Source organism: Rhyacophila brunnea, unplaced genomic scaffold, assembly GCF_057557595.1.
Source record: "Rhyacophila brunnea isolate RB1 unplaced genomic scaffold, BYU_Rbru_1.0 scaffold_16, whole genome shotgun sequence".
NCBI classification, from domain to species: Eukaryota; Metazoa; Arthropoda; class Insecta; order Trichoptera; family Rhyacophilidae; genus Rhyacophila; species Rhyacophila brunnea.
In genome coordinates this window covers 11,628,440-11,648,221 of record NW_028232816.1, presented here as the reverse complement: position 1 = coordinate 11,648,221, position 19,782 = coordinate 11,628,440, and positions in this window count along the sequence as shown.

Here is a 19,782-nt window from a genome sequence, read left to right as displayed (position 1 = left end):
CAATTATTATTCCATGCTGTTCTCCCGAACGTCCAACTATACTTTCCTGAATATCCAAGTTAATTTGTGTCGAAATATACCGCTGGCTGTTTTTTTTTTCCCGAATATTACTTAAGCCAATCAAACCGCGCTGATCTCATGCATCTCGCTCCCACATTCACGCTGTCTAAAACAATCACGCCCGCAATCATACTTTCCGGATTCATCTTTCAAAGTTCGAGCTGTTAAGGATTGTTTTTAAAGTTACCATTGTTTTAATAGTGATTTCATCAAATTTGAAGAGATAAATCATGGCTGATACATCACCAGTTCGCCTTGAACTTACAACAGAGTTATGGAAGTGAGTATTTTAACCTAAATAGCTGTAAAACCCAACGGTCATAGACTAATATTACTTCCAACGGTCATATGAATTATACAGCATTTCTACAGTGTGACCCGGTAACTATCGTAACGTAAAGAATTAATTATTATTTCTTCATCAAACATGGTTTGTCTTTATTTTACTTTTAACGTAGGTACCTATTTCTGTGAAAATAAAGACGAAGATATTATTTATTTTAGAATGCGTTGATAGTTAATTTAATTTATTATTTACGTTACCTAGTAATAACAATAATAAATATATAATATTTATTTGGTGGTTTGTAATAAAACTAACAAGTTCGATTGAAGACCATAATGACGCTTTCTTTTTCTGCCAATAAGAATATCATATAAAAATGTTTCAATGTGGAAAGAAAATATAGAAATTGATTGTATTAACACTTAAATTTTACTTTGATCCTAATCTCGAATTGTTGTGAAATTTTGACTACCTCATTTTTAGGGTTTGTATTATATGAAAACAGCTTCCTTTTATTTAATTTGCTTATTTTATTTTGTGTTTACCTTCAGAGACTGTATAGAAGCCCCGTCACCAAACCAAACCCAAGGCGAAGAGAATGAGATGCCCATAATATGCTCCCCTTCTCAAAATTCCTGTGGCGTTAAAAGAAAAATTAATCCAACGGAGTGGACACGAAATGTCCGGAAAAATAAAAGGGAACATGGCGAAGAATACGTCGATATTATGAAGAAAACACATGCAGCAAAAATTGTGAAAAACACATGTTTCCCAACGTGTCATCTAAAATGTATGAGTAAATTTACGGGAGACGAAAGAAAAATTATCCACTCTCAATTTTATATGTTAAGTGATGATAAAAAAAACCATTATTACAGCAAATATACAATGAGGTCAATACCAACAAGGAAGCGGACAAAGAAAGAAACAAGTCGGAAACGCTTCTCATATACTTATTATTTTGAACTGCTTGCCGAAAAAATTAAGGTGTGCCAAACATTTTTTTGCAGCACTTTAGACATTTGTGGTAGCAGAGTGTATTATTTTCACGAAGAGGTGCAAAATAGTGTGACAAATGTACCTAGAACCCCGACAAAAGAGAAACATGTGAAGAGATGTACAAACACTACTGATTTAGATATTGTCCGGTCTCACATTCAATCGTTTCCGGCTATTGAATCGCACTACTGTCGGAAGAGCACAACCATGAAATATCTTGAAGCATCATTGAACGTACAGAAAATGTACGATTTTAAATTTAAATTGCGAAAAATTTAAATAAGTACCTGAAAAATCCAACTGCTGACGAAATTATAGACAACGATAAACATATCCAAAGAAAAGTTGAAGACGCTGAAGAAAGAACCAAAGATAGAGGTATTATAATTAATACCAATATTGATAATGTTACCCTTGTTTCTGCTGTGGTAACGTTTGATTTACAAAATGTCTTTAGTTTGCCCAAAGCCAATGTTTATAATTTTTATTATAGAAGCAAAATTAATATGTATAATTTTACCGGTCATTGCAATAGTCATATATATAACGCAATTTGGCACGAAGGATATTGGTCGCTCAGGTAACGATATTGCAAGTGCTCTTATTAAAATATTAAAAGCTATCGCTTCGGACAATCCGGATGTCCAACATTTAATATTATGGTCGGATAGTTGCGTCCCACAAAATAAAAACTCTTTCATGAGCACCGCCATAAAAAAACTTTTTATTGAATCAGCAGATAAAAACAATTAAAGTCGTAGAGCAAAAATTTTCTGAGCCAGGTCATGGAAACATTCAAGAGATCGATTCAGCACACAGTGTCATAGAAAAATCATTAAGAAACATCGAAATATATAGCCCACTGGGATTAGTTCGGCAATTTTTAAAAATTCGTAGCGTTAAAAATAAATTTGTCGTATTACAAATGATGGCAGGTGATAGTCTTGATTATGGGAATGTAGCGGTAAAACTATTGTACGCACAAATTCCGTACACAAAAATTAAACATATTCGTTATAACCTCGACCAAATTGATTTAGTAGAATATAAAATATCATTTGCCTCAGATTTCATAGCAGTTAATATTTATAAGAAAGTTAACCGTACACCGTCTAACAAGGAAATAAGTTTTCCTACAATTCGAAGGATGTCCACTAATATCACGAAATTGACCGAGAAAAAAGTAAAAAATTTAATAGCAATGTTTCCATACATGCCAGACACTGATGTCACATATTATAAAGCTATTTTAGGATTAAGCGGTAAAGGACTTTTTCCTAATTCGATTTAGACAAATGTTTTTAGACCTAAGATTACCATAGATCAACGTTACCAGGCGACATTTTTAATGACCCGTCTATTAACCAAATACTCATTCACTTATTTTTATTAATTATGTACCGATATGTCTTTGTAAAATTGTATGCTTTTTGTAAAAAATGCTAAATGTAATCCTAGTGCATAAACTAAACGTTTTAAAACATGTTTATGACTACATTTTCTATGTGACTCCACTTGACCATGGTCTTGTTTTTTTGTAATTTATTATAAGTAGACTTATTTGTATAAGTGCATTGCAATATTATAATGGGTAAAAAATGATTAATTTTAAATGATTTTAAAAATTCAGATTATTGCTTATGGTTCAAATCTGTCGACGAATTTATTATAGGCACAAATTGTCCAAAACCGTTTACTTGTCGAAGTAAAAACTTTTATTTCTATGGATTGAGAACCTCTGAGTCGTGCGTAAATAATTATTATCCATTGCATGTAATTTGCACTCATGTTTATGTGACATATTTATGAGGCGACTCAAGAGTCTAGACAGCAGATATAACAAAAGATCATTGTTTAAATGTGGGTATTTGAAACAAAGTGTTAATTTTCATGGTTAGTTTGAACCATATTTATTTTTCTATTTATATAATAATTATTATAATCTAAAATGTTTACTGTTAGTTTTCTTATTTTTTGTATGAATACTTATTTGACAAAGATTGGGGTGATCAAAATAAATTATCAACTAACTGTACGAAAATCGTATGTACTCTTCGGAAACTATAAACCATTGTTTGAAAAACATTAAATCATTAATAAATACATAGATTTATTTAATTATTGATACATTTTTGACGAATCCCGAAAATTCCATGTCAATATGTCGACGCATTAAAGAGATATTGCGATTTTAATAACCTTTAATACCTACCAATTCATTGTTTTACCTAATCACGTACGGTAAATAAAGTATTATAATTATATATTGTATACGTAGCAATATCTTGTTGTTTAAATAAACTATATTTTTATTGAAGAAATTTATTCGCTATCAATAAAAATGTTGTCTGAATGTACCTACATAAATTTCCTTCACACGTTTTGTCGCGACAGCTAATCGGTTTACACGATCTGGTTTCGGTGTAGCATGTTTTTTTTTTTTTTTAATATTTTAATCACTCAGGCACCTACGTAATAATATTGGAATATTATTTATATCATTGTGAAAAATTCTTCTGTCTAGAACCAATGACTTTTAATGCGCACTATGCGCTCGTCGAGAGTTTCAAAAACTATGAATGAAGTACCTACAGTGCACTTCAATTATCTTTGTTGGTTTCACTATTTTGCTATATTTTTTTCTGTTCACTTGTTTAACTATTTACTTTACTTATACATATTATTATTTTTGTTTACTGAACCCTCTCTATTTTATTCTGTATTGAATTTCTATTTCTCTATATCTGTAAGTATTAATTGTCGTATTTGTATTACATAATTGAAGAGGCCTTGTGCTTTCCAGTGTGAAGTATATTATTATGTTGTTTAATAAAAAAAGGACTAAATACTTGTTTTTTTTATTTATCCAAGAATTATGAAGTTTCAAAACTATGGACCGCGCGACGAACGGAAGTTTCCACGCGGTTTTTTCCCCTCTGTTTTCGATCGAGCGAGCACAAGTGCCTTGCAGTTAGGGTTGCCAACTTTTCCTGTGACGATTCCGGGACAAATATCTCAAAACTGAACATCACCATCAGTCAGCCAATACCTAATTTTCTGAGGAAACTTTTTATGTGCAACTTAATTACATATACCTTTACAGAGCTTTTTTTTTTAAACAAAGGTGCCGGAACTCACTTCTTGCCAAACTTCTTACCTACTAAAGAAAATTATATTCAAATATAATTTAATAAAGGAACCTTTTCTATGCCACGAAGCGCATAAAAAATTAAACAAACAAGCAAATAGGTACACATAAATAACTAAAGTTGTAAAAAATAATATTATAAAAACATATATTTGAATAAAAGTATGTGGTGATTTCCATAGTCCCCACATCCTGAAGCGGCCCCCCAGTCCAGGATCTTTGGCGGGCCCCTACCTATACACACATATTACACTAAGATTAAAGGCAGTGTGACCCTCTATAGTAGCGTTTTTTCAAATGGTGTTCGAGGTAAAATTAAGGGTATTCAGTGTATCATAAACATTAACCAAACAATGCAATTCCACAACCACATTTATTTTAAAATGTTAATACGCCTGAAGGAAAGAAGCTCCGCAAGCGATTTTTTTACGTTTAGAGCAAATTTGTGATGTGCGTTTATCTCACTTATCTGGGCGATCCCCCAGGTTAGAGTCCTGTCAGCCCTCTCTTTATGCCATGGTATTTTCAAAGTTCAGTCCAATTCTCGTCTGGCAAATCGTCTCGATTCCTTTTCATAGTGTTACGAGTCTATGGCCGAATGTCTTACACTGAGTAACCATCGATCAACGTATTTTGAAGGATCGAGAAGTGTCAAAGATGGTCCGACGAGTTTGATAAACAAAACTGCCGAAACTGTTTTGGTCTTCAATGAAACTCTTATTGGGGTAAAAATTATATTCATTTTCGAAAATTCACTTTCACGTTCACTTTAAGACATGGTAATAGAATTCAAGGCATATATTAAACGCGATGGTTTTCCAGGATATGTCTTTTCCTATGAGATGATGCAGGAAAATTAGCTTGTAGTATGTACCTAAGCGCGAACATTGTTTCATCTAATTGCTTTTGAAACATTAAAAATACCGTGAAAAAAGGTGCCAACGCATTGATGACAATTTTGATTTGTAATATATTTGGGAAAACGGATAATTGCGCGCATGTCAATTCAGAAAATTCTTTATTTTTCTTTATAGAAAGACATTTTATTTTGTTAAAAATATTACTTTCGTTAAATAAATAATTTTCTTTCAAATATGTGATACATCTCGTAAGAAAACAATTAGCATCAGATATGAACTCATTCTTCTCGTTTTTTAGCAATTTTATAAATTTCCGGGACAATTGAGCATTCATCCGGGATCTGGGACAGCGATTCCGATTCCGGGAAATTCCGGCCAATCCGGGATGGTTGGCAACCCTACTTGCAGTCCGTGTATTCCATGGGGCTCAAACCTTAGGCAAAATCCGCATGCGACGCCCTTTTGGGTAAGGCAATTATTATTTTTAATTTTTCAACGGCTCTTGGTTTCTTTAGTAAGTACTAATCACCGCTCATGGTTCTAATAAATATGCGATACAGAGATAATCTCTGTATCGCATATTTATTAGAACCATATTTGAGCAATATAATCGTTGAGCAACACTGACAATCATTGTCAGTGTTGCTCAACGATTATATTGCTCAAAATACTTGAAAGAAGGTAGCATTTGCTGTAAACATAATGGTTGTGGTCAGCGGCGGCTCCTGTAGGCCTCCGAATCCTCGGCTAGCTCCGGGCCTGGAGTGGAGGTACATACAATTTCTTGGAGAGCAGGTAGGCACTTATTATAGTTATTGAAACACCAAGTTCTATATTATATACTAATTTATTAGAACCATAACCACAATATTTATCAAATGTCTAATTTAATTAATTAAAAGAAAGTCAGTAGAACACTTATTATTATAACTTAGGATTTAATATCTTATAATTAACACTACGCTAACGCCAGCGAGATTGCGCGAGCACGGGACCTTGTTAAGAAAGGTTGAGGACCGGGTCCAATGATCAAGGAAAAAAAATACGCGAAAAACGGCTAAGTCGATGATTGACGTTTCGCCCGCGATCTGTCAGAGTGACAGTAGGTATCGAGGTATGGGTACCGACCAGTAGGTATTTGTACCTTGGCGAATACCTCTTCACAAGTCTCGGCGACTTGTATATAAAAATGCGGATAAAATTACGCCGCTGACCTTCGCAGGTTCAGGGTCGTAAATGCGAGCGAAGACTGATAATGAAATTAAAAATAGTGGGTTTATATGCAAATCTGCCCGATTTCATCCCTTAGCTCAACGTTTTGAGGGTGACAAAATTAATTAACGGTTTCCCTACGAGATTGGCGGAAATTGTACAATGACTAATTACCCGCGACATCTACGTAAGGGCCGACTAAGTAAAATTATAGGCGCAAGTCGACGCTCGCCGATGGGCGTCGTCGCTCACGCGTCACGTACGTACTTCGGGTACCTGTCAGTACCGAGAGTGCGTAATTGATGTAGCAGTACCGCATTGCTTCTGGGCCAGCCCCACGAAAAACGCACCTACGAAGGCGTGCGCGGCATCGACGGATTTGTGGTTGAATTACCTATCGATACAGCACACCCCCCGCGTGGTGGCGCTCCTCATGGCTGAGGGAGGGGCGTTCCCGCGGCGGCCGGCCTTACGGGCCCTAGCGGCGCGAAGGTACCTCTCACCCAGAAACAAGAGTACTACAAAGTTAGCCTGGATGATAAGGCGTCATATGCCAGTGGTTAAATTGGCATATTTGTGGCACCAGGCCTACGACAGCGCATACCAATCCTTCGGCCAACTACCGTTGGGGGGCTCAACTTTGAGGCGCCCCGACGGCCTGAATACCTACTTGACGTTGGTCCAAGAACATGAACTCGGTAGATTGTTAATCTGACTACAAAATGATAGCTTAATATTAAACAATATCAAGCGGGGAAGTTACTTTATTCTAATTTATAAATGTACTGGTCGCGCAATCTTTCTTACATTAACAGCTAATATAGCTCGGCGTCGCCACAGGCACATACTTACGACTAGTTGACGGATGTTGTTCCGTCAACCAAACATATAGGCAGTAATAATTGCTTAGTACATACTCATACCTCGCCGATCAAAGATTTACCGCACTTTATTCCAGTACGTGGTCTCTTCGATCGACCAAAATCATTGATCCGATTCTCCCGTCGCGCGTGAGCGTGATGCCGTCATACACGCGAGCGAGAGGGGCTCTGTCACTGCAAAGCGGGCAAATTAGTATCGCGAAATCGATTTCTATACATACGACAGAGACGCCGTCGTATGTCAGAGCAGGAAAGCTGCCAGAATACCGATTCGGAAACGCCGCGCGCGGAATGGCCGCGAATATTAAAAATCGGATTTAATATGAAAAATTAATTACGCGGGATCGTGATTATAATCGGATCGATGATTGCCCTACGTGTTGCTATGCTTTGTGATTGCACATACGTACAAATGGGAGCTTTCGCAACAGGCCTATGAGCATATGTTAACAATTATTGTGCCGTGTACGTGCGACGCGTAGCGACATCGAACTATATACCTTAATATTACGTACATCTTAACTACCTTAATTATTATATACCTTCAACGCCCATCCATAGTCCCCCTTTATTACTTGGTTATCCTTTGCATTACATATTTTTACATTTACCTATTTACATTACAATTTATATTACATATTTACCTTACATCCCAAATTATATTTTATATCCAATTAATTTAACCTTATTCCATATTACCTATATTTACATGGTCTGTGACCGACTTAACCATCCACAGTTCACTCTGAGAAGTCGTGGGACCTGTCAGAGCAAACCGCGGGACTTATATATATGAAATATTTTGTTCGGCTTTGCCAAGGGTCGTCATCATTCCATCGGTGGCACATGGACTACCAGGGTCAGACCGAGCGGCTGGGGAGCACTACTCCTTATGGGAGCGCCCCCCTCAGGGGCAGAAAAACCTGTCGGTGACACTCATCTAATACCATCCAAGTGCTACGCACCGCCTGCATCTTTGAAGACATCGCTCAACTTTTCATTGTTATTCATACGTGTATCACTTACTTCGCGAACTATGAACAATACTCCGTTCGTGCGCAAAGCGATTACGATCCAAACACATCTATGATCCAAACAGATTTTCAGTTTGCACAGGATTACAATGAGGTCATTATATACTTCTTAAACCGTGGTTGAATGTTGCCGTAATGACGTTTTGTGTAGAATTTTTTACACACTTTTAGATCGGCGCATGAAATTAGGACTCTAGAAACAAAAACGCCAGTTTCTGTTTTATAACAATGTTGGCGAGTTAATTTTTAACAATTTCACATTTAAGCTTTAATGAATCGCCAAACTTTTACGAAAATACAAACTACCGCATTTATTTCTAAACCACTCAAATACATTCAATAAACAAAAAAACACATCAGCGGTTATTTATTTGGCTGAAGCATTGTTTTCCCAGAGCGTAAAGTCGTAAACCGTGACATTTATTTTTCTTTATTGATATTAAATCATTTGAACTGTTTAAAAACTCTTTTTAAGAAATTTAATAAATAAACAAAGACATATTTATTGTTGTTTTTATTTAATAAAACGCAATTTTTTTATAGTACTTATTCCACTTTAATTAATATATTAGGACCGGTTTCGTCCGCCTCAGTGGGACATTTTCAACTTGTCCCACTGAGGCGGACGAAACCGGTCCTAATATATTAATTAAAGTGGAATAAGTACTATAAAAAAATTGCGTTTTATTAAATAAAAACAACAATACAATGCAGTTCCACCATGAATTGACAGTTAACAAAATAAAAGAAAAAAAAGACATATTTAATTTACCTTCTGAGAAGTTTAACGTTTCGGTCTTTTTACACTAAGATATTATCTTAGCTTATTGACACGGCAGCCTTCGGTGATTAGGGTGATCATGGAGAGACGCTTTACGACCTTTACGTGGCTAGGACAAGTGTTCCTGATGCCGCCAAAGAGTGTGACACTGCGTACCCTTATGGCACAGCCTCAAGGGTTCCGTTGCCATGGCCGGCCCTCCCTCACCCTGCAGCGGTGCTACAAAAGCGACCTACGTGCTGCAGGTCTGACATGGCGGGAGGCGCAAGAGTTGGCGTTGAACCGAGGGAAGTGGCGTGAACTTGTGCTTGCCCTATGCTCCAATGCTGGGTATAGAAGGTAAACCATTGCGCACTACCAGAAAATGCTATTCTGAAGACCACCGGCCGCCACTGGTTGTGGTACTGAGAAGTACTCAGGTGGGGGAGCGGAATAAACGATAGACTCGTATGGCAGGTAATAGATAGGCAGATAATTATCAGCAGGTAATACGTCATTGCAAAACTAGGTAGGTAATAAACAATAAATTCAATATTTGCGGTAATGAGAGTAATAGCTAGGAAAATAATTTCACTAAACTATTATAATATAGCGAAATAGGGGTAATGCTGTGGTACCTATGCATCCCGGTGAAAAGCCTAAAACAATTGAAAATATACATTTTTAGTCGATGGGTGATTTTATAACTAAGTAATTAATTATTTATTCTGAAATAAACCGAACATAGCGAATACCGCATGTTATTATTACCTATTAAATTAGGTATAAATTAGGTACACTGTTGTATGCTAAAATTGCTTCGCATCTGTGTTGGTATTATTTGTGTGTATGCATTAAGCCCTGTAATAAAACCTTACTTAGAACCGCCTGCAATTATTACCTTATCACCAATTGGTTATCCGTGCAGTTTAGGGGCATAAAAGGCGGAGTTTCTATTGTTAAAGACAGTTGCTGGTTATAAACATACCATAAACTCATTCTTTGCAATCGTCTACAGTGTGTTCATATAGTGATTGTTATCGAAACGATACGCATACTGAATTATAATGTCCCGTTTAATTAGTCATACTATTAATGCCCAAACGAAGGAAGTTATATATAATATATATACATAAGTAAAAAATAAAAACCAAATGTGTAGTGAAAGTAGTGTTGTGACAGAAGTTTCGAATGCATCAGGAGTTGGTTTAAGAACGGTTTGGCGTGTTTTAAGAGAAAAACAAAAAACAGGGACCTTTTCGAGTCCTAAAAAATGGGTAGTTAAAAATAAAAAAAATAATATTGATGACTTTGATAAATCTGTAATTCGACGGTGTATTCATGACTTTCATAAAAATCATAAAACTGTTGCAACACTGAAAAACATTCATGCCGTGTTGAAAGAAGATATTAATTTTAAGGGTGGAATTATGTCATTAAGGAAAGTTATGAAAGATATAGGATTTAGATGGAGAAAAACAGAAGACAATCGGAAGCTGCTCATGGAAAAAAGTGTCATTGTTTTCAAAAGAATTTAATATTTAAGAAAAATCAAAGAATATCGTGTTCAGGGGAAATCTATTATATTTACGGATGAAACTTACATACATTCCACACATACCACATCATATTCTTATTCTGACGGATCGAGTTCTGGTTTTAAGAAGCCGATTTCAAAAGGTACTCGCTTAATAATAATCCATGCTGGCGGTGAAAATGGATTTGTGCCAAATGCTTTATTAAAATTTAAATCCAATTTAAAAAGTGGCGATTATCATGACGAGATGAACTACAGTAATTATGAAAAGTGGTTAAGTGAAATGTTAATTCCTAACCTACCACCTGAATCTGTTGTTGTTATAGATAATGCATCATATCACAATAAACTGTTGAACCCAGCACCAACATCAAATAAAAAGAAGGGTGAAATAATTCAGTGGCTACAGGATAATAATATACCTTTCTCATCGACGATGATCAAACCGGAGCTTTACAACTCTCTAAATCTCGGCATGTAAAATACAAAATAGATGCTATTTTAAATCAGCACGGGCATTCTGTACTGAGATTACCTCCTTATCACCCAGAGTTAAATCCCATAGAGAACATAATATGGTCTGTTGTTAAAGGTTATGTAGGAAAGAACAATATTGAAATGACAATGGCATCTGTAGATAGATTGGTGGCAGAAGCCTGCAATTAATTGCCTATAGAGCAGTGGCAAAATGTCTGCGGTCATGTGGAAAAAAAAGAATGCAGTTTTTTGGAATACGACATAAGAACGGATGAATTGACCAGTGAGATTATAATCCACACCGCAGATACCTCTGACGAAGACGATATGGATACGCACACAGACAGTGACTCAAATGGTTGACATCAACGAATACCTTCAATAAATTATGTTCTTCCTACTATTTATATTACTTTCACAGCGTATCATATTGTGTACTTATAGTTGAAAATGCCATTTTTAATTGTTCTCCGAAGTCGTAATGACTGTATGTATAATTAAATGACATTGCCAACAAAAGTATGTCTGCGGTATTATAATTGTCTTTAATTGTTTAGTTCTCTATACATTTATAACTAATCTGTTAAATAACGATAATGATATCGTTAAGGCTAATTCATAAATTCCAAAACATTGTATATTCCCAATCCTAACTAAATAATAATAATACACGATTAAATTATGTTCTTCATATTATTTATTTTACTTTAAAAGCATTATACTTATAGTTAAAAATGCCATTTGTAATTGTTCTCCGAAGTCCTAATGATTGTATGTATAATTAAATGACATTGCCAACAAAACTATGTCTTTACGGTATTATAATTGTCTTTAATTGCTTAGTTCTCTATAAATTTATAACTAATCTGTTAAATAATGATATCGTTAAGGCTAATTTATAAATTCCAAACCATTGTATATTCCTAATCCCAACTAAATAAATAATAAAACACAATGTTTTCATTGAATTGTAACTATCGGTATAAGTAAATAATATATAGGTACCTATGTTCTAATGTACGCATTTTTATTACATATTTTATTAAAACAATAAGTCATAAAAATATGCTTATTTACCGTAATTCTTCATGCACACCCTGTGTCAATACTACCAAAGAACACCAACACAACTGCAAATCGTTTTTAGCATACAACAGTGCCGATGTAGAACGAAACACCTATAATTAGGATCCTTCATACAACATAATTAGGTATTTATATAAGTAGTAAAAGTAATTATTAACATTTATCTTGTAAATAAATATAACATTTGAGGTTCGTACTTTTTGACCACTCAGTACTCCGTCGGTCGTGCCGCATTACGCAATGGTCTTAAATCCCGAATATCCGCTATTCTGAGAGCGCTAAAAATTTCCCGAATATCCAGAGTGAGTACTTGTAAATAAAACGCATTTTCTGTGAATTTAATGATTTATACCAGTATATTATTCTTGGAATCTATTCTTAGATAATGTCGCAATCATTTATAGTGTAGAGAGAATGATTGATACATCTACTGATATTAAAATATACGACAATGAAGTTTGTTTTTCGTCTCCTGTAAAATTGACATTTGGTCTATTCGGGAAACAAATCCTATAGCGACGAGTTGTTCGACCTTGACTCTTTTCAGTTTAATTTAGTGTTTTGAAGTGTTTCCATCTAAAAGTAGTCATAAGATCCCTGCCGGCGATGCAAACATATAATTCATTGTAAAAATATACAAACAGTTAAATTAAACTTGTCGGAACTAATATTCGTTGGAATGTTTACTTTTTGAGTGCAAGTATAAAGTTTTTTAAGTCATACTTGTAATTTTGCTATTATACTTACAATTGGGCGTGTGTCTTTAGTCTTCATTAAAAAGCATGGCGGCAAAACCGTCATGACCCAAAGATGTTGAAACACCTTCTTATATAGGCTATACAGTCGAAATTAAAATTCCATGACCTGTTTAATATCAGCAGTAGCATATTAAGAAAAATAAATAAAAAAAATGACAATTTAACAAAAATATATTTTTTATTAGCCATTGTAAACGTACAAAGATTAACACTATAATTACAAAAACATGTTGATCACAATAAAATTCATTGTTAGATATTATGAATATTCAAAAATCTTATTTAGTTTATTTTCACTATTCAATTAGGTACATTGTTGCTATTTTGTTATTAATTATGGTAAATAATGTTAAATATTATGTCAACTCAATGACTGATGAACAAAGGGACGTTTACTGTGCTATTGAAGTGTGACTATCGACACAAGTCATAATCGGACAAGAATGTACCTAAGTGTAAATTGTCTTATTGTAAATCTTTTGTTACACTCCCCCTTTTATTCTTCAGTAATTGAATAGAAAACATTTTAAGGATTTCCTTTACACTCTATAAGAATATTGTACGTCCAAACAGGCTATTATTGTTTCATTCAATTATGTAACACTCAACAATTTCACCTTCAATTTTTAATTGATTCAAATCTTTCTAATACAATTTTCTCAAAACATACAACATCGTGTACACCAGTGGTTCTCATGTGCACCAGCGTTTTACAGAATATTTCAAAAATTTATTTATAAAATTATGAAACTGGTTATGAACACATGACCTGTCTTAAATTTCTTTCCACGCTCAAATGATCCATAATGTGTTTTTGTGATGAGATCATGTGTGAATTAGTCCGTTTCTGAGAATAAAATCAATTCAAAGAATTGGCAAGAATTGCTTTATTTATATCGATTTTTTCCTACTACTGTATACTGTGAAAGATCATTCAGTGTAATGCACTTCATAAAAAATAAATATCGAAGCCAGTTGACAGAAACAGCCATGCGGCTTGCATTGAGAAATTATTATATTGAGGCATTTCCAATTGCATTATTTTTAAATAAATAGATATGTACTAAAATGTTCAAATGTCTTTAATTAAATGGACTTGTCTATAAATAAATTAATTGATCCATTTTTTTAGTACCTACTTAATAAAATTTAGCTTTATTTTTTCAATCACAACAAAAGTGAAATTTGGTGCGGCCACCAGACGTTTTCATAGAACTGTCAATGTCAATTGTGCGGCCACAGTTGAATTCCACATGAGAACCACTGGTGTACACTAACCCATTGATGCATCTTCCATTTTAAGCACCAGCCGGTTGCCGGTTTGAACTTCACAGCTGGATCAAATCCAAATCCTCTCTTTTCAATGTGTGTTTAGACCTAATTCGTTGAGAGAATGGTTGCCATTTACAATTAAATATTTAAAAAATCTTTGATCAATTCAAAATAATATTAAAATTAAAATCGCATATTTGTGTATAATTTTGTCATAAAAAAACTCGATACACTTAAATTCGATTCTAAAAGTTAAAAAATATATATTTCTCAATTTCATTTTTTTTTTACTTATTGCTACACTGAAATATTTCTCCAGAAGTCATTCAAAATGATATCATTAAAACAAAATATTTTACCTATCTATTAATCGTAATAGATTTTTGGATTGCCATCGATTGCGGATACTTCATCCTTCTTTCCTCCAAGAGATAATGTTTGTTATGTCAAATCTACCCAGTGACGTCCCTGGACAAAATGCTGCCCCATTTTTAAATACAGTATTTTTTATCATTCTTTCATGAATTCAGTAATTCAATATATAAAAAAATGTGTTGAATAGATACACTACTACAAAATATATACCACTAAAACATACAAAATTAAATTAATAAATATTTTTTCCCCTAAAGTGGGTATTTTTTTAACGTCGGTAATACAGTGACTTCTTAGATGTAATTTTTGCGATATATTAATTTGCTCCGTCTTGAGGAATTAAGGATGTTCCGTGTCGCTTTACTTCATCACAAAACTTGGCAACATTTGTAGTAATAATATTTTTAGCCTGAGATTGTAAAAGTTTAAGCATTATTAAATCGATAATCGATATAATGACAGCACGACGCTTCGATACAGACTAAAATCGCGGATCAAGAGTGGTAGGTGGAATGCTCTGTAAGAGGGGGGTGCATCTTTAGTTTCGACTGCCAATGTAACTTCCGTGCACACTGGTTAATGAGTCAGACTGTAATTATTTGCAAATCTGCACGTATCGTTTCTGGTCACCAAGAACTTCGAAGGGAAACAGAAGTAAACTAGAAATCACAAACCCGACAAAAAGACCTGTTAAACCTTTTATGTTAAGATGTTTTCGGTATTACTAAGTTTAGGTAGCTATTTCTATAAATACCAAATGAATCTTCTCATTTGCCGCCGCTAAGTGACGCTCAATCTGCCTACCCCCAAGGGACGTCACTGAATCTACCCCTACGCCTCGATTGATATCGTCAGGTTAAAAATGTCATGGCTTCCGCACTTTCTGCAAAATACAATAACCGATCAGGTATCTCTGGTCATCGCAACTGACACAGTACACCGTCACCCCCCTTTCTTTACTCTGAGCAACATTTGCTTTCAGGCAGTGGTGTGCAGTCCATAGATGCTGTAGATTCGAAGCATCCCTAAAAATAATTGATAAAGTACTACATAATACTATTATGCAGGCATTCATTGGGCGATTGTATGGTTAAATTTACTAAAAAAAATCTTTTGAAGGTTCCATATCATTGATATTACGTAAATATTTTTAGAATATATCAGACCTACTGACACTGCAATGTCAAACATAACAATTCAGTTAACTACAAATCCTAAGTAGATAATATTATTAGAGACAAAATAGTAGATAACTACTATAAATATGCATTATCGTCACCGTTCAGGCAAAAGTCACCAACCCTAAAAACATAGTTTTGAGATATAGCAATTTGAAAGTTTGAAAATGCAGGAAAAATCAGATTTTAATGTTTTTAAGGTTTTATCTACATTAAATTATTTTCTCATGTCTTCTTAATAATTTCTTTAAGGTACTTTTACTTTTTGATGCTAATTAAAACATCTGGAAGGTTTTAAAGGAGGCAAGGTAGCTCAAATTATGGTTTGCTTGTTAATAATCTGAACAATGTTAGCCAAAAGAAGCATCAGTAAAACTCACCATCCATAGTATAGTGACTTTTGCTTGTATATTTATCACGAAGGATTTTTTTTTTATAGAGTCAATAATGTCTATTCACCTATAATGACTTTTGCTTGTTAAGATTTTATCGAAAGTCATTTAGTGAAAAACAAATAATTCGGATTTAAGCAAAATTTTACTAACTAATGTACGGAGGTGAGTTTTGCATCCTAAAGAACATAATTTTACGCTTCGGGTGACATACTCAACTCAAAACTGCCATTTTCAGGGTTGGTGACTTTTGCCTGAACGGTGACGATATATTACATTCAAAAACATCCCTACAAGCGAGTCACCGCACATCACTGCTCTCAGCTAATTCACGAAACACAGAGAGCAACGTTCGCATTCATACCTAGTAGTACACTTCGATACATTTATCTCTTGAAAAACGTTAAGGCTATACTTCAGTTGAGGCATGGCCTAAAAAGATCGTAGCTAGGCGATGCGCGGATTGTGCAAATGACGTGTGCCGAACGAAATATAATTTGTCATAGAAATCCAACATGTGTCCATTTAATGTTATGTTTATTGTTATATTACTAATAATAATAGTATATTCATTGACATGTTTTCTTTTTTTAGTCATCATTACACAATTTAAGAATATTTTCATCCGACGCCATGACAAAACAAATGTGCGGATACCTCGACGGTCAGTCTCCGATTGGCGAATAGTGAGAAATTTCATCGCACTTACTGTTGAAAATTATTTGCCGTTTCACTGAAGTACGCTCTTAAGGGGGGACATGCTCGTCGAAGGTCAAAATTGAGTTTTTATTGTATTTTCAAACCATGATCCTGGACACTCCTTAAACGTTGTAGATAATCTATTTATATAATTTTGAAGCCTTATTTTCCTTTATAATTATTTTAAACATTTGATGACTGCATAAAGTATTTTTGTTACATAAAATAGTATTCTTTTAAACCTCTCGCTCTAATGTTTTAGAATATAGTCATATTTCGGTACATAACTGTGCAGTGGTGTTATGATTTTTTACATTTATTAATTTTTAAACGCATTTATAAAACCATTAGTATAATTTATTACGAGATAATTTTTGTAAAATATTCACGATAAAAAATTATATTGATAATCTCTGTGATCCCAAATTTGACAAGAATTAGGCATTTTATTATTCAAAAAATCGGCAAGATTAATACATTTGAAGATGATTCTAAAGATATTTATTATAAGCTATGTTTTTGACCATTCAAGTGTGATAAACATCTTATGAATAATGATTGCTTTATAATAATTATTGACCTAAGAATAAGGTAGTGTTTTTTTGAAATACGCCATTTCTTTTGTCATTCCCCAGTGGTTAAGCTACAACATACGGCCGTAGCCATAAATTGACAAACTATAATTAAAGTAGGGAGTAAAATTATGTTAACGCGCGTGTTTGAACATGTACCTAACCGATTTTTTTTAAATTTTTTTTTAAACGGTACATGTTCAAACACGCGCGTCAATATCATTTTACTCCCTACTTTAATTATAGTTTGTCAATTTATGGCTACGGCCGTATGTTGTAGCTTAACCACTGGGGAATGACAAAAGAAATGGCGTATTTCAAAAAAACACTACCTTATTCTTAGGTCAATAATTATTATAAAGCAATCATTATTCATAAGATGTTTATCACACTTGAATGGTCAAAAACATAGCTTAGTGCCCATGCGCACTTGCGGCAGGCCGCCTCGCGGCTAGCCGCATGTCGTTTTTTGTATGCAAAGAGCCTACACCATACGCACTTATGCGGTTACCGCAGCGGTTGTCATGCACACCGCGGAGAGCTACGCACTTGGCGTTATAATAAGTATCTATAGAATGTCTTCAAATGTGTTAATCTTGCCGATTTTTTGAATAATAAAATGCCTAATTCTTGTCAAATTTGGGATCACAGAGATTATCAATATAATTTTTTATCGTGAATATTTTACAAAAATTATCTCGTAATAAATTATACTAATGGTTTTATAAATGCGTTTAAAAATTAATAAATGTAAAAAATCTTAACACCACTGCACAGTTATGTACCGAAATATGACTATATTCTAAAACATTAGAGCGAGAGGTTTAAAAGAATACTATTTTATGTAACAAAAATACTTTATGCAGTCATAAAATGTTTAAAATAACTATAAAGGATAATAAGGCTTCAAAATTATATAAATAGATTATCTACAACGTTTAAGGAGTGTCCAGGATCATGGTTTGAAAATACAATAAAAACTCAATTTTGACCTACGACGAGCACGTGGGCCGTTAAGGAAAGAAGGAGAAAGCACATGTGATGACAACCCGACCCGATAAATAGCCGTGAAAGTTTCAAAAAACCAACTTATTTGATAAAATAAATTAAATTTATATTAGGGTCTGGTCCCACACTTTCTAAATTAAACGGTGGGAATTGTACAAATCGATTTTCGTAATTCATTGTTAGGTTTAACAATTATTCATGCTTAAATTGTAAAATATTTCAATTTGTTCCTTCTGATTACAATAAATAATACAGAATAGACAATCATTCGACCACAGAGAAAAGAACAGTTCCTCAAGCATATTTTTAGTTTTTTTTCTCTTTGAATCCATTTGGAAATGGAATATTTTGGTTTTCAGTGGATGTTCAAAAAGATATTGATTTTAAAACAAAAAAACATCAACAACTAAAATTTATCGATTTGAATAATGGGGGGGGGGTAGTGAGTAAACAAACTGCATACATACTAATGAATCACAACCATGGCTATTACAATCCATCAAAAATTATAAATAAAAAACATTACAATAAATCTTCAGATATTTAAACCTTGTATATTATTATGCTTATTTAATATTATTAAAAACTAAATCAATAACAAATCTTAGATCATAGTTGCCAGTGCGCAAATGTTTCTTCCCTAAAAATATATTTGTAATAAATTATTTTTGAACAAAATGTTGCCGGCAACTATTACTACACTATGCATAGTCTCTCCGTGAGGCTTTCATCGTATCAATAAAATAATAATTTCACTAAATAAATCACACATTTTGTCAAAACATGTAAAAGTACAATCATTATTAAGTTAATATCACCAAATAAATAAACATCAGTGCGCCATGTGGAGTACAATAGGAATTAGAGATATTTGGCTTTAATTTTGTTGAGAGATTCTTCAGCTATCGTAATATATTTTTGGGTTTCCACCGTGTGTACTTCTTCCTTCGTGATGATATCATCTCTTGGTAATGGCCTCTGCAACGATCCCGAAACATCGAGGAAAGAAGGAAGAAGTACACACGGTGGAAACCCAAAAAAATCTATTACGATAAAAAACAACCGTGAAAGCCTCAAACATTAAATGATTCTTCAGCTTATTAAAATTCACCACTTCTATTTCAGCGCATTTAAAAGTTATTTTATACAGCATGTGTTTCATGTATATAGTAAGCTTTATCAAGAGTA